The sequence below is a fragment of the Gossypium hirsutum genome, chromosome A07, assembly GCF_007990345.1.
Source record: "Gossypium hirsutum isolate 1008001.06 chromosome A07, Gossypium_hirsutum_v2.1, whole genome shotgun sequence".
Taxonomy (NCBI): domain Eukaryota; kingdom Viridiplantae; phylum Streptophyta; class Magnoliopsida; order Malvales; family Malvaceae; genus Gossypium; species Gossypium hirsutum.
The window spans coordinates 76583018-76601253 of NC_053430.1; the positions used below are offsets into that span (position 1 = coordinate 76583018).

Genomic DNA, 18236 nt, shown 5'->3' on the forward strand with positions numbered 1-18236 from the left:
TTACAAACTCTGTGTCATCTTGTTTTTGCGTATCTTCTAGCCTTGAAGGGAATGGTACCTCCGTTAGTTCGTGTTCTTTGGTTGGCCTAGCTTCCGACTTGGCTACCTTCTCTCGTTTAGATTCATTATTAGCTCCTTGAGGGCTTTCCTTTTGAAGATCATTAATATCCCCTTCGTTTTCCCCTTGACTTGGATTCTCTAGGCTACTCAGTATTTTTCTCGACTAGAGCACAATTGGTTTAACGTGCTCTTTCCCTTTCCTCTTAAGATTATTCTCGGTGTTGCATGAGATGTCGGTGCCAATTTTCCTTTTGATGTCTCCCATCATGATAACCAATTGGCTCGTTTGATTTTCAAGTTTTTTCAATGTTTTTGTTTTATTGGTGTACTCAGATTTCACTTGTTTTACTTCTATCTTCATTGATTACATCTCCCCCTTGATCTGATCCAAGCATTGACCATATACAGTATGGTCATTCGGGTTAGCCCTTTCTTGAGGCTTCTATAGATATGGAGGTTGATAATTAGTATTTTTAACAAGGTTAGAACTATTACATTCTCCCTGGTTTCCACCCCATCTCAAGTTTGGGTGATCTCTCCAGTCGGGGTTATAAGTATTTGAATAAGGATTTCCACCCCTATTCTCAATATAGTTCACGTCCTCGGTTGGATTATTCAAATAATGGCTAAGAGGTTTATCTTTGCCAAATATTGAAGACATACTAGATGAGGACTTTATACGGTTGAGTTTGTCCAAAATTTATTGATACTTGTCATCCTCTTGGACAACTTTTACCGTAGATGGTCTCTGGTCATAAGTATATTTTTTGTTTAGCCACTAGCAGTAATCCATCGCCATATTTTCTATCAATTCATACGTGTCTTCATTTGTTTTATTCATTAAGGCTCCTCCTACGACTCCATCAAGTCCTGAGTGTGTGTGTGCATCCAACTCGTTGTAAAATATCTACAGCCTCAACCATTTAGGAAGACCGTGATGTGGGCATATCTGTATCAAAATTTTAAAGCATTCCTAAGCTTCATGAAAGCTTTCTCCTTTTAACTGTTTGAATGTGGTGATCACTCTTCTTAGTTGGACAATTTTGCTAATAGGAAAGAACTTGTGTAAAATGTTTTTGCAAGTTCGTTCCATGTCATGCTTAATCCTAAACCCTGCAAATCTATCCAAGAAAAAATGTTATCGATCAAGGATAAGGGAAACAACCAAAGATTAATAGCATCATCAATGACCCCGTTATAATTAAATGTATTAGATGTTGATTTGGGTCCTCCATCATGGTGCCTCTAAATTGCAGATTATTTTGGATCATCTAGATCATGGCCGGTTTTATTTAAAAATTATTTTCCATAATGGTTCGCCTTGTAATGCTACTTTGAACCGTCTCCAGATTTGGTAGCATGTAATCCCTTAGGGTTTGCTCTTCTCGTGCCATCGAAGGGTTTTCTGGTAATTGCAGTGATCGTGGTAAGTCTTGGATGTTAAGTTCATTTATCTCATCGAACAATGGGTTATCGCATGGTAGATTGCTTGCAACAGGTGTTTGGTTTTTCATCTTCTATTGCTATTGATGATTCCTATAGATTATTCTCTCTAGATTAGTGACTCGCTTTATAGGTGTTCCACTACTACGACTCATACACTGAAACCAAAAAGAAAATAAAAGATGTTAGTAACAACAAAAAAATTGTATTTATAATTTATAAATTTCCAAATTATTCTATGAAACTCAAAAATTAAAATCAATTTAGTAGCGTTGCCTCCTTGGCAATGGCGCCAAACACTTGACAACCTTCGGACATAATAACGTCTACAGTGTAAATACTACAACTAAACGAATGGAATTGATGTGGTTTTTTCAAGTATATGAGCCAGGTTGTAATATAGTTTTTACAACGAAGAAAGTGAGTACTCCGAGGATCAAACCCAAGGGAGGCTAATACTAAATTAACTTTAACATAAACGAATGTAGATCTAATTAATACCTTAAATAAATTATATTACATTTAAACATAAATAAAGGATTTTACGTTTTTATAATAAAGAAATAAAAACTGCATAAATAAAATGAACTTCGAATGCTGAAATCTAAAGTTAACCAAATCTAGGCACGGGCGATTAGATCTCTTTGATGGTTATAACTAATTCCTATTTGGGGTTTCTATTCAATCAACTATTGGTTAACTTAGTAGGATCTCTCGATCTTCCACTAAACTAACGAGTCAGTAAGAACTACTTATCTTCCGACCTTACAATCCAAACCAATTCAAGGCTAAGGTGTTTAGTGATATGTCGTACCAATTTTGGGTGAATTCCCACCTAAAGAACTTCCTAGGGTTGTCAGGCCTAGGGTTTAAGTTCTTCCTCTCTAAATAATTGATCCTCTAACAAAACCTTAAATAACAATTAGTTAATCCCACTTCCACTCATTAACCCCCCATAAGAGGATTAGTTCCTCACGGAATCAATAAACAACATATACTTGATAAAATAAATAAAAATTAATAACAGATCAATAATATAGTTTAAGAAGAATCCTGAGTTTGTATTGATTGATGAAGCGCTTAATCCAAAAGAGTTTAGACGAATCTACAAATCAGATTCTTCGAAGAACACGTACGGAAGTAACTGAAAATAAATCTAAAGCCTAAAAGAAAAGAAAAATTGAAAACTAATTACAGAGAAATTATGAACTATGAAAGTTGTCCCTAAACAAGTGCCTAATAAGCATATTTATAGAGCTAGAGTTGGTTGTCGTCCTTAACCCTAGGTTGGTTGAAGTTTTTATATACAAATATATTGTGCGGACCAAAACACCCTTCACTTGTAATTTCTCCTATACGAAGTCGATTTCACGACACCTAGTGCATGTGTCGCAATATTGAAGGCAATATACTTTGGGCTTCAAGTTTGGCTTCAAGGGCATGTCTTGACATCCTCTAGTTGTGTCATGACACTAAAGGTAGTATTGGAATTCCTGTATTATACTCTCTATGTTACGACATAGACTTCACGTGTTGCAACACAATGACCAGTCTTGAACTATTATGCCTTTGAATGATATCCTATACACTATCTAATTACGTTAGCGCACCTTTAGGCCTCTTTCGATCCCTAAGGTCATAAAATGACTCAATATACACTTTTTATTGAATTTAATGATAAGATAGAAAAACTAACTAAAACACAATAAAATTACTCGCCTTCAAGCTCCTTAAGTATGGAAACTAGTTTAATCTACTTCACTGAATTACAACAGATCAATTGTGCACAAATAATTGATGATTTATTAAGTTGTATTGATCAAGCTACTAGAGGCTCATGTAGCAAAAGAAAATGCTTAGTGGATGGATTTGGCATCAACTTCCAGGTGAGTTCCAGAACTCAACTAGTAAATGAATGTTTTGTTCAGTTTCAAGAGTAGAATAGGCTTACTTCAGTGTTATGTGAATGATGAATTATTCTATAGTTTAACTATTAAAATGTTATGGCGAAGCAATGGTGTATAGTGGTTGCAAGCAGTGTGGTATATAAATATACAAATGGTTGTGAACTAGTTATGTTGACTAAATGAAGTGTTTGACGTAATGCATTATTGCATATTAAAGTGATATGATTGGTTGGTGGTAAGAATTAAAATATATCAATAAAATGCTTGGCGAGATATATTTCATATGATTCATAGTCCTTATTGGTGGAATGTATGTATGATATGCATTCTATTTTTGTGGTTTTATGGAGGTTCAGATAGTCACGCATGGTTCCATATGCATTTTACGTATATAGCTTTGAGAGAGGTTCGGTTGGATTGGGCCATGAAAGGAGATTTGAAATTATACCAAAAATGGTGTGCACCAGTGTGAGAGCCCTTTATGGGATGATTGAGAGCCCCTTATGTGGGATGTATAAGAGCCCTTAGTGGAACAAATGGAAGTCCATAGCCATTAAATTATCGTATATGTAGAAGTTTGTCAGAACTATCTAATGTATAAAGTCTTCAGTACTATCTAATGTGGAAAGTCCGTCAAGACTATCTTATGTGGGAAGTTCGTCAGGACTACCTAACGTGGAAAGTCCACTAAGACTATTATCTATGGAAAGTCCGACAGGACTATCTAATGTGGGTGGCTCATAAGGACTATCTTTTTGAGGTCCGTGAGGACTATCTAATAGGGGGAAAGTACGCTAGGACTATCGTTGTGAGGAAAGTTTACCAAAACTATCTCGTGAATATGATTCTAAAATATGTCCACTGATATGAGTCCGAAAAATGGGTCTATTGTTATGAGAAGGCTATGGTGCCTATGCTAGCAAATAAGGTGAAGCGGATATAAGTTATGACGATCCACCGGCTTATTTTTACAAATTTGCAACTACAGTAGTTATGGAATTCACTTTGGTGAGAGTCGTAGAAGAATTTGAAGATCCAAATTTACCTTTACAAGTCTGCCAAGAATGAATCCATGTGCTAGTGGCACATCTTAAGCTCAAGCTCACTGTACAGGCAAATTGTATAGAAGTTATATCATACATATATTACAGTCCGCCAGTTTCTTTTAGGGACAATACAAGGTATTCTCCTATACTTCCAAAATGAAAAAATTGAATATGAAAGATATAGTAGTCCACCATGAATGTTCCATATGTATGATTCCATAAACAAAGGATTCACTGTTAAGAATCCGCCTAAATGTTATCTATTTCAAAGAGATAACCACCAAGAGTGGACTACTTGACTGTGGAACAAGGGTAGATGATGTATTGTCCAATCTATCCATTTGACGGGAATGAGCAGACTTTCTATATTATGTCGCAAGGGTGTTTCCCTTAATGATCCAAGAGGATCATAATATGAGTCTTAGCTTGGTAAGAAAAAACATTATTAATAGCTCACAGTAGAGACTATTTGCTAAGAATGGTCTTATGCGAATATTTGTAGTCATTGATGCAAGGCGTGCCATGAGTATCATTTAAATATTATCTTTTACTGTTCGAAAGTAGGAATCCAAAAGGATTTCCCTCCCAAGGAGATAAATGCATATGGGTCATGAAGGCAATAAAAAATGGAATTGGTAAGTAAAAACCACAAAGGAATCATCTACTGTAAAAAAGAGAATGTCGTACTGTCGGGCAAAAATCGTTGTGAAGTCCTAGTTACGAAGTGCAATCGTAATAGCATTCTGTTAGTAAGGTATGGAAACTCATTAAGTTTTTTAGAACTTGTGTTGTTATGCATTGTAGGTGAATAGGGGATTTTGGAAGTTCGAGAAGGGACCAAGCCAGAGTTTGCCATACATCGGCAAATATGTTCCTTAGTTGTAACTTGCATACAATGAGGCAACCTGGAGGTAGAGTATCAGGGTCTTTGCTGTAAATGAAATAAATGGTTAGGATATAAATTTTAGCACAAACTGGATACTTTAAACATGTTAAAGATTAATTAGCGAAATTGTTGTATATTAAGTTAAAGTTTTATTATTGACATAGATTCTTGGAAGTTTTGAATTTACTTAGTAGCAATATTAAATATATTCTTGTCTTCATTCTTTTATTATTTGCAGATAACAATGCTCAAGGTCTAAGTGAAATTTTAAATTGAAATGTAGCATCCTATAGCTTGGACCCGACGATCAAGTCAGGAATGAGGTGTTACAAGTGGTGGCATACTCTACCCATGTGCGCAAATTAACTAGGATTTAATTTTTTAGAATTTTCAAGAAAAATATATCAGTTGATTCTTCATTGAACAGATGAAAATAGAGTTCTTGAACCTTAAGCAAAGGCAAATGATAGTGTTTGTGTAATAGCCCGTTTTCAGTGAAATCAGAACAGTGATTTCAAGACCACAAATTTGAGGTCAAAATATTTATTTTTTTATTATTTTAAAGTCTACAGTATGATAGTACGATAGTATAAAAAAATTCGTTAAGAAATTTTAATATTTGCATATTAATTTGATAAAAAAGGACTAAATCACGTAAAGAGTAAAAGTTGTGTTCTAATAGCTAAAGGTGTCTAGTAGCTATAGAACTTTAAAGTAGAGGTCCTTAAATGGTAATTAGACCTTTAATATTATTAGTGGACAAAGATGGACATCATTCAAGTGATTTTTTTTATTAATTAAAAGGTTAATTTAGTAATTTAGCAAATAATGACAAATTAAATAAAAAAATAACATGGTTATCATCTTTCTCCATCTTCTTCCACCAATTTTGCAAAGCAAGAAAAGCCATTAAACCTTTGTAAGTTCGACCATGGTAGCTTTGAATGCATGTTATGCACTTTTACTCGATTTTTAATGATTTCTATGTTTTTGGAGTCGTTGTAACTTAATCTAGCTAGCCCAGGGACTAATTTGCAAAACTATTAAAAGTCTAGGTTTTACCATTGATGAATGTGTATGTGTTTTGATGTTTGACGATAGAAAATAAATGGTTGTTGTTAGATAAACAACATTTGTTAAGTGATTTTGGTTGAAATTGCAAATTAAGGATTTATTTGTAAAATATGTAAAATTTATGGTGAAATATGTGAAATAATGAAAATTTTTGGCTACTATGAGTCTATATTAAATTCGACTAGTATGGGTTGAAATGGAATTACATTAAATTTTCATTTTAGAAGCTAGGGACTAAATTGTAAAGAATTCAAAATTTAAGGGGAAAAGTGTAATTTTTTCATAATATGAATTTTGGGTTAAATTGAATAGAATGATATTTAAATAAGTTAAATTTGATTATATAGATCAAGAAAAGTAATGTTCCGATTTAGATCGGGGGAAAACAAAATAGTGGATTGATAGCTCAATTCTCTCCGTGTAAATTTGAGGTAAGTTCGTACGCTAATAAACATTAATGTAATTGTGTATTAAATGTTGTATTATTACATTATTGATGAATATGACTTCACGAAAATATTTGACGAAGATTTGGAGATGTGTGAAATCCCAGTTGAACCTTAGGAATAGATAGGATAACAAATGACATGTCACTAGGAGTTATTGTGTTTTGGGTGCTAGTCCGGGCGTTCTATTGGTAGCTGAGTTTTCCGGCATGTTTTGTAGTTACTTGTCAGCTTGTGTGAGCAGCACCATGTATCTACATCTTGACCGTTAGCTTGTGTAAGCAGACCTGGTGATAGCTCGAGATGAGCATTTACATATGAGATATGAGGTTGAGATGGTTTCGACCATGTATTGGCACTTAGGGTGCGAGATTCCTGAGTATCCACTATTATTCCAAATGGTTCAACGGGTATATTGATGGTATAAAAGAATAAGTGATCGATACATATCATAATTGGTATGTATGTGAATCATATAAGCTTTGAGTATATGAAACTTGTGAATTTCATATCTAACCTTGTGAATGAATATGTAATAGGTTTGTGGATCAATATGAGTTATATTATGATATGTTTGATTACTTAAATTGTGTTCATATGGTAAGTTGAGTTTATTGCTATACGAGCTTACTAAGCTTAATAGCTTACTCTGTTTACTTTTCTGTGTTTTATAGTGATTTCAAAGCTTGCTCGGATTGGGAGTTGTCGGAGATCTCATCAAACTATCCAATCATTTTTTTGGTACTTTTGAACTTGTGTACATGATTATATGGCATCTATAGGTGTTGTGGTTAATATGGTCTATATGTTTGTAATGTTGATAGGTAATTGATCTGGCTTGTAAATGATATATGTTTTGATTAAGTGTTTAGCCATGTGACTTGGCTTATTTTGGTATACTTGGTTATGCATATATGTGTAAATGGCCTTTGATATTTGGTTTATAATTGCTATGTGAATGCCCTATTGTGAATTGATATTTTCAGTACAACATGATTAAATTTGAGAATGTGGTATACATTTTGATTTAGGCACAAAGTTTAATAGGTGAGTTTTCCATCCTAGACTTGGCTGCTTTGACAGCTAAAGCCCAGAGGATGGAGATGATGATACAAGAAAAGAACAAAACTAAAGTGTAACACCCCTAACCCGTATTCGTCGCAGGAATGGGGTTAGGAGGTATTACTGGACAAGTTACAAATCAATACTGTTGTTTATCACTTTTCATGCTTTATAGAATAACGGTACATTTATAACATTATCAAACATTAAAACATCAAATTCATGTGCGTATATTTAACAACTTCATCATTCGATTCCCTGAATACAATACATTAATGGCATTTTTAACCTATTTCATTAATTAAATCTTAATTATACCAAGTCGCATATTGAGCATAATTGTCTAAATTTAAACAACTCACGATATAATAGGCATGCATATATAATACACATAACAAACATATTCATTTAACCACATACAAATATCATTTAATTGATTATATACACTAGTACTGAAACAAATCATATCAAAGTACCTATCTATCACATACCAAATTATAATTCATAATATGGTACATTTCCAACTCAAATATTTAACCTAACATTTTAATCTTTCATTATCGAACCTCAAACAAAACAAATCCACCAAAGTTATCATATCACATATTCATTATTTGCTTCCACCAACCATTCAAACGTAACATATGCACATACATTACCTTGACAAACCGATCCAAAATAACCAATACATAGTCGAATATATAATTGTTATTTTACTTCATTACTAGCTGATTTATAAATCCATTCACAAAAACATAATATAACAGGCTTAAAACTTACCAAAGATGAACTAATCATAAGCTATTTTTGTGACACCTTAACCAAACTTAACAACCAAAATTTCTCATATATTTTTATCTATGCATGTACCTTAGCCGAACCAACCAAACATACACATCCAAAATCACCAACCATTTTCAACGTATATAACACATATAAACATGACTAAAGTTTCATATAATCACTTATCATATTAGCCATTTTTGCATGGCTTAGTATGTACACAACTTCAAATCTAATTAAATAAAACCTAGCTTATACATGCCATAATATCAAGTTTTAACTTATAATGTACCAAAATAGTCGATAGTACGATAAACTTTGCTGACGATCCCCGAGCTCGTATCTAGACTTCAAATCTATAAAACAGAGGCAAACAAAAACACACACAGTAAGCTATCATAGCTTAGCAAGTCATAATAAAATAATTAACTCAATGTTAATATCAACTCAACTTAACCAAACTAATTTATTCTATCATATTCACATTTATTATCAGGATCATAATTTCATATATAACATATACTTTCATATACAACTTCACATTGGCCGAATATACATAATCCCGTATACATATATTCATGAATCACTTCATAAATATTCACATTGTATAATCAAAAGGCCGAATACACTTTCCATATACACATACATTTTTCATTTACATCACACATGATTTGCAACAAATATCAAGTAACTTACTTACATTATTTCAAATAGGTAATAAGCTAACTCATACCTAATCATTTTAGCTCAATTTACACATTCGATCACAACTTATCGTTGCCCGATGAACCATTCGGAATTGGATAGGACACTCAGATAATCACATATATCGTACAATGCCAACGTCCCAGACGTGTTCTTACATGTAATCACATATCAATGCCATTGTCCCAGACAGGGTCTTACTCGCACACATATAACGGAGTCACACATCGATGTCAATGTATAAAACGTGGTCTTACTCGTACACGTATATCGATGCCATGGTATTACTCGCACATCACATATCGGAATCCTATGTCATGACATATCTATCCTAGCTATTCCAAAGGTTCATATGGGATTTTTAGACGTCGTAACTCGGTTAAAATGAATTTGTAAACATAGCTCCCAAGCTTATTTACATTTGGCTAACACATATATATTTCCACATAGTTCATTTCAGCATATAAAATTCATATTTATTTAAAATTAACAATATCTATTTGCTTATAAACTTACCTCGGACGATGAAAATCGGAACGAGACAGCTAATCGACAACTTTAGTTTTCCCCCGATCCAAATTCAATTTCTTTGGTTCTTGATCTAAACATATTCAAATTAAACTCATTCAAACATATTTTCACTCATTTTAGCCCAAAAACACATAAATGGGCAAATTACAATTTTACCCCTGACATTTTACACTTTCTACAATTTAGTCCAAATTGCACAAAACACAAAACATGGAAAATTTTCACATACCATGCTTAGGCGAAATGTTCCTTGTGTTCATATAAGTCCATATATTTCATTTATTTCACATTTTAGTCCTTGAATTTATTATTTTTGCAATTTAGCCCTAATTACTCAAAATCATCAAAAATTCCAATTCAAAACATGTTAATCTAAAGCATATATTTCATATTTCATCAACTAAAATCACAAAAATCAAATATTCATCAATGGCATAACTTAAAATATTCATCAAAATCAAAAATTTAACCATGGCCTTTGTACATTACACTACAACGATCTCAAAAGCGTAAAAATTATCAAAAAACTGAGCTAGTTACATACCTTGATTAAGTTCCAACAATGGTCGAACCCTTGAACCCTTATTTCATTTGTTTTCTTTTATGTTTCGGGAAAAAGAAAGCATTATGAAACAATATTTTAATTTTTATGTTTTATTATAACATATGTTATTTAATAAATTACATAATCATCTTTATAATATAATATGAAATCTTTATAATGGTTGTCTACAATCGTCCATCACCTAATATTATGGTCTAATTTCAAATTAAATGCCTCCATTTAAAAAGACAACAACAATTTGGCCCTTACACATTAAACTATCAAATTTTCATTTTACGAGATTAAGCCCTTTTATTTAATCGGACACTCAAGCGACAAAATTAAATCACGAAAAGTTCGCACATACAAATTCACACATAATAAACACAAAAAATAATTTTTAAATATCTTTTTGACTAGGATTCATTGTCCCGAAACCATCATTTTGAATAGGGTCTAAATCAGACTGTTACAACTCTCCCCCTTTAAGGATTTTCGTCCCTGAAAATCTTATCGGTGAATAGGTTCGGATAACGTTCTTTCATTGCATCCTCTAGCTCCCATGTTGCTTACTTAACTCCATGTTTATGCCACAGTACTTTAACTAACGAAATTTTCTTATTTCGTAATTCTTTAACCTCGGGAGCCAGAATGCGAATCAATTTTTCCTCATATGTCATATCAGACTTAATCTCAATCTCTGACGGACTAATCACATGTGAGGGATCAGATCGATATCTACGCAGCATCGAGACATGAAATACATTATGGATCTTTTCTAACTCAAGTGGCAGCAATAGTCTATAAGCAACCGGCCCGATACACTCTATAATCTCATACGGCCCAATAAATCTCAGACTCAATTTGCCTTTACAACCGAATCTAAGTATTTTCTTCCACAGTGAGACTTTCAAAAATACTTTCTCCCTGATCTGAAACTCTATATCTTTCCGTTTCATGTCTGCATACGATTTCTGATGATCTGATGTTATTTTTAGACTTTCGTGAATCACCTTTACTTTCTGTTCAGTCTCTCTGATTAAATCAACCCCGTATAACTTATTTTCACTGAGCTAGGTCTAATACAATGGTGTACAACATTTACGGCCGTACAAAGCCTCATAAGGTGCCATTTTGATACTCGATTGAAGGTTATTATTGTACGTAAATTCAATCAGAGGTAAGTATCATTCCCACGTACCTTCAAACTCGAGAATGCAACATCTCAACATATCCTCTAGTATCTGAATGATTCATTCAGACTAACCTCGGATCTCTATTCGAAACAATAGAAATAGGTACTCCGTGTAACCTCACAATCTGAGAAACATACAATTTAGCTAGCTTATCTGGCGAGTAATCTGTACTAACCGGAACAAAATGAGCCGATTTAGTCAATCTATCTATAATAACCCAGATTACATCTTTCTAGCTCAGTGTCAACGGTAAACCTGATACAAAATCCATCGTGACTCTGTCCCATTTCCACTTAGGTATCATGATTGGTTGAAGTAATCCAAAAGGTACCTGACGCTTGGCTTTTACTTGCTGACAAACTAAGCATTTTGAAACAAAGTAAAAAATGTCTCGTTTCATACCATGCCACCAATAAAGTTGTTTCAGATCATCATACATTTTCGTACTACCCGGGTGAAAAGATAACTGACTGCTATGAGCTTTATTCAAAATCATCTGAATCGACTCGGGATTTCTCGAAACACATATTCAATTTCTAAACCTCAGAAAACCTTCAACATCAACTCAAAACTCTAAATCAACATTCGAATCACATTGACTCTGCTTTGCTAACAATTCATAATCAACTTTCTGGGCATCATAAATTTGTTGAATAAATAACGGTCTTGCTTTTAACTCCACTATAACCGAACCATCATGAGACATAGCCATATGTGTATTCATTGCACACAAAGCAAACAGTGATTTTCAACTTAGAGCATCAGCAACAATATTAGCTTTTCCTAGATGGTAATCAATCACAAGCTCATAGTCTTTTAATAGCTCTAACCATCGATGTTGTCTCAAATTCAGATCTTTCTGAGTCATCAAATATTTCAGGCTTTTGTGATCAGAATAAACATAACATTTCTCACCACTACAGGAAAACAGGTTTTTAGCGGCCTTTTTTTTAAACGCCGCTAAAACAATTTGCGACATTTTTATAAGCACCGTAAAAAACGTGGCTATAGATAACGCCGCTAAAATTTGCGGCGTTTATGTGAAAAACGCTGCTAAAGAACATGACCTTTAGTGGCACTTTTTCTAAAAACGCCGCTAAAGAGAACCTTTAGCGGCGCTTTTCCCACAAACACCGCTAAAGAACATGACCTTTAATAAAAATTATTTTAATTTTAAAATAAATATTTATTTCTATGATAAATATTATATTATGTTTTATTTTTGAAATTTGAACTTCAAGCTATATATTTTTAAGGATAAATAAAAAATACTATTTAAATTAAATTTTTATGAAAATTTTAACTTTAAAACTAAATATAAAAATTGATGAATTTAAATTTAGAATTTAAAATAATAAATTAATAACACAATTAAAATCCAAAAGTTAGAACTCAAGTTATCTTAAATATTAAAATAAAAATAAAAATATAGAATCAAAACTAAAATAAATAATAAAAATTAGATTAAATATTAAGACATAAATAAAATACAACAAGTCCTTTACTAACAGCAAGTCCAAATACAACATCTTGTTTGCAAACCTAAACAACATTGAAGATTGGAAATTTGGTCTTTTATAAAAGACAAATTGCTAAGTTTTGAACTAGGAATTCTAATATCTCGGAGGACAACGCAAAGTTTAAAGCTTCATAAACTACACTCTCATCAGGACAAGATGCCAATGAACCTACAAATAGAGGGGAAAAAATATTATAGATTTGAATAATCTGCAAGTGTCTAAAGGATTTTTGTACACTACGCTAGTCTATTAATGTAGAAGTTGTTGAAAAGGCTGTACATAATATGTACCTACAACATACAAAATAATGTAATGTGAAACCCAAATCTGTTAACTACAAAATTGTAGGAAAAGAGAGAACAACTTAATATTTCGGTTAATTTGGTTGGTTTTCATTAACGAAACAAAATTAACCTTCAAAATTTTTTCAATGGGTAATTCTACATATCCAACCAAAATATCAGAACAAATCAAAATCTAGAAGCACAATACAATGAAGATATAAAAGTTCAAAATTAATCACCATCAGATGTTAAATTAACACATACTAAAAGTTCAAAACAAATAAAATGAAGGTATAAAAACTTAACAGGACTAATCCTAACTAATAACCAAAATAACATTCAAATACCAAATTTTCTTAAAATCTCTTCTGTTAACCAAACTGAATTTTTTTATGGTTAACCAACAAACCGAATTCGGTCAATTAATTCAGCTAAAAACAAAAAGAATATTAGCAACAAATTATAAATTGAATTTCAGGACCATGTCAAATTTTCATAGAAAACTTCTAGTCAATAAAAATTTTGAGAAAGCAGTCCAAAAACTCCAACACTCAAATAAACTACATATGAAAACTACATACAAATTGTTTAAGATAAGGATTGATGTATCAGTATCTTAACCTCAGATTTCTTCAACTAACCAAGTTACATACACTTAACACCTCAAACAGATTATGAAGGTATAACCTCGTAATGACTTACCTTGATTGCAGCACCAAAACATGACTCAGAAGTTGTACTACTCTGAAACATTGTTGGGATGTTTTCAAGCAATAGTTCTAAATGTTGGCGGCATTGAATCCTCGGAACAAAAAAAACCAAGTTAGTACAAAATACTCGAGTGGCCTTAAATATGACATCATAGTAAATTAATAATTAAGAAACTCCAACTGGTAGAAGAAAAAAATTCTAATATATAAAGAATTGGCCTCAAAAAGCTGGATGATAGCATCTGTTTCAAGAGGGTATATGTAACACCCCTATCCCGTGACCGTCACCGGAATAGGTAAGGGGCATTACTGGGCTTGTAACTCATGTCAGAACCGTAAAATTTTGAACTTTCTCTTGAAATAAAGGTCATTCATTTAGATAAGTACCAAGCACAGCCAGGGATAAAATTTAAACTTCTCTAAGTAAACATTCAAAAGATGCCATTTTCGCATGGCTTATATACATTAACCAAAATATTATTCCGCCACTAGTCTATTTTATACATGCCATAAGATAATCCAAAACATAGCAGTACCAAACAGTGGATAGTGATAGTGTGACTAGTTGCTGACGATCCCGGAGCCTGTAGCTTCTCAATGAGATCTATAAAACAGAGAAAACAAAATAAACGGAGTAAGCATTATAATGCTTAGTAAGTTTTAAGCAGTGTCAACAGATAACAATCAAACCATAACATAGTTGTTCGTATTTTTTTTCCCTCTTCCTTCAGGCATACCATCCCTTTACCGAATATGCACATCTCATCATATACAATAGGCAGATAAACCTTCACATAAAAGTGAGCTCATGTGACATAGATCTATTGTATGATTTCACATAACCTCTCACACTGATCCGATGTCACATAATCATAGGAATAGTCTCATAGATTGCTCTCGTATGCATCACATAACTACCTTATGATTTAGTTCAAATCAAGCTCACATATAAACTTGGAGTACATACCTGTTTAACCTTTCGCATTGAATATATTTATAAGCAATTCTTATTACGAAGTCTTATAGCTTTAACCTCTACTCGGATTATCGGTGAGACCTTTAGCTCAGACGAAATCTCCACATGAAGTTATCGGGTCTTACCCGGACAAAATCTCCACACGTAGTCATTGGGTCTTACCCGTACATAATCTCCACACGTAGTCATCGGGTCTTTAGAGCTCGGATATAGTACGAGCACGAAGCTTACGGACATTAATCAGTGATAATATTCTCGCATAAAGCCTGCGGGGTTTTAACCCGGATATAGTACTGACACAAATGCCCTTCGGGACTTATCACATTTATACACTTTCACATTCATCACGTTGGCCACTCGGCCCTGTCGCATATATACACTTTCACATTCATCACATCGGCCATTAGGCCTTATCACATATATACACTTTCACATTCATCACATCGGCCATTAGGCCTTATCACATATATACACTTTCACATTCATCACATCGGCCATTAGGCCTTATCACATATATATACACTTTCACATTCATCACATCGGCTATTAGGCCTTATCACATATATACACTTTCACATTCATCACATCGGCCATTAGGCCTTACCACATATATACACTTTCACATTCATCACATCGGCTATTAGGCCTTATCACATATATACAATTTCACATTCATCACATCAGCCATTAGGCCTTATCACATATATATACACTTTCACATTCATCACATTGGCCATTCGGCCTTATCACATATATACAATTTCACATTCATCACATCGGCCATTAGGCCTTATCACATATATATATACTTTCACATTCATCACATTGGCCATTCGGCCTTATCACATATATACACTTTCACATTCATCACATCGGCCATTAGGCCTTATCACATATATATACACTTTCACATTTATTCAAATATACTTCACATACCACATATACTATCATGTACAGACTTGGTCTTGGCCGAATCTACATCCATCACTTTCCAATGAATAATTCAATTTTACGCCATACTATCATTTCATATTCGAATACTCATAAGCTTACAATATCACGATTTAGAACTCAAGTATGGGTTTAATCAATAGCTTATGAGCAACTAAAACAAGTTTTATCCATGTTTACAACAAAATCACATATTCACTACGAGCTGTTTTCCTGAGCAATGGTCACTAAATTATTTATAACCGGAGCTACAAAACTCCAAATCACTTGCCGTTAATTTTTCCTGAATATAGACTCGTATATCTTCCATCCATAAAATTACCAGAATTTTAGGTTTGGCCAATCAATACCAGATTTTTCTTAAAGTTTCCCCTGTTTCACTGTTTGACTAATCTGACCACTCTTCACTACGAATCAAATTTCTCATATTAAAAAATTCAAAATGTGTTGTATTTGATTTCATTTTAAACTAGACTCATTAAGGAGTCTAAGCATATAAATTTTATCTTATAACCATTTTTGTACAATTTATAATGATTTTCTAAATACAGAATAGGGGATTTCGGAGTCATTCTGACACCGTCTCACACAACTTTAAATATCTCTTTATAGGAAATTTCTTTGCTCACAAGGTCTCTTTTATAAGAAACTAGACTAATTAAGCCTTGATTACATATTTTATTCAGCCTATAATTCCACACCAACAATTTATAGTGATTTTCTAAAATCACGTTACTGCTGCTGTCCAAAGCAAATTATTACAATTTGCTCTTAAATTTCCAAGTCCAAACACATATGAACTTACCATTTGAGTTTAAGACATATCATGGCCACATCATACCTTATTAAATCAACTCATTATGTCCTATTATGATTGAATTTACTCAACGTTTAATCACTTAAAACTTACCTCGGAAGTGGTCGACGATTAGATATCCACGGCTATTCGTTTACTTTCTCTTTTCCCCTATCCAACTTTGATCCTCTAAGCTCTTGAGCTAAATCAAACAATTTACTTCCCAATCAAACACAATCACACGGCATCCATATACATTTTAGAACCATTCTTAACATATTTACTACTCATTTACAAACGAAATACTCATATCACATTTATAAAACTACCTTTCATAAACACTATGTATAAATATGCATTTCTTCACTATTTACTAAGTCAAGCCAAACCACATGATTTATTAATCGTTAATATATATATACAGCATTAACAACTTCACTTAAGCTTAAGTATAAAATTTGGTCTTACCAAATTTTGCACATTTTACCAAAATAATAACTACCAATTTTACACATAAGTGCCGAATCAAATAATACCACACTTACAATATCACTTGACTAATGAAATATCCAAAATATCAATCTATCATTTACCAAATTCATAAACCACATATAAGGCACATTTTAAACTCAAGCATGTAACTTAACAACTTAACCATTAGTTGCCGAACCACAAACAAAACATATTCATACGTTAATATCTCAAACCTTACCTTAACAACCAATATGCAAGATATCACATATACATAACTTAGCTTATGAGAACATATGTATTACATCATAAACACATCTTTTACCAATTACCTCACTTAAGCCAAATTTTTATAATCAACCACAAAAAAAATATACCACAAATCACACTTCCAAAATGGGCTACTTCCATGGCCGATTATACTTCATCATTAACATATCTCATTTTCGAATCATATAATCAACATTTGTTCAAGACATCAAACCTCTTTAATTTCGGCTATTACTAATATAAACATTCACAAATCATATTCTTAGGAAGACCGATTTCTTTCCATAACACATTCATCATCAATACTTAGATGAAACAATCAAAATCCCTTCCTTTATACCCTAGCCAAATGCTCCAATCATCCATCAAAATTACAAATTTTAGCATGGGCTAAGTAAGAACCATGATTATTTACCTAAAACAAGTTAAAATTTCACAATTTGACATAATATACTAACCTTTTTAATGACTCAAGTGACCAAAAATTCTTCCCCTCCTTTGTTTCTTCTATTCGGCCATGTTGAACAACAAAGAAAGAATTTTGTTTTTCCTCCCCTTTCTCTAGTCACGGCAAT

At 32.9% G+C, this 18236-nt stretch overlaps 1 non-coding gene across 1 annotated transcript; it reads left to right on the forward strand.

Annotated features, from left to right (window-relative positions):
- The first annotated feature begins 989 nt into the window (after positions 1–989).
- LOC121204255 (small nucleolar RNA R71) lies at positions 990–1096 on the forward strand. The gene has a single exon (XR_005899184.1). It is a non-coding gene; the product is annotated as a small nucleolar RNA R71 (small nucleolar RNA).
- Positions 1097–18236: the final 17140 nt, after the last annotated feature.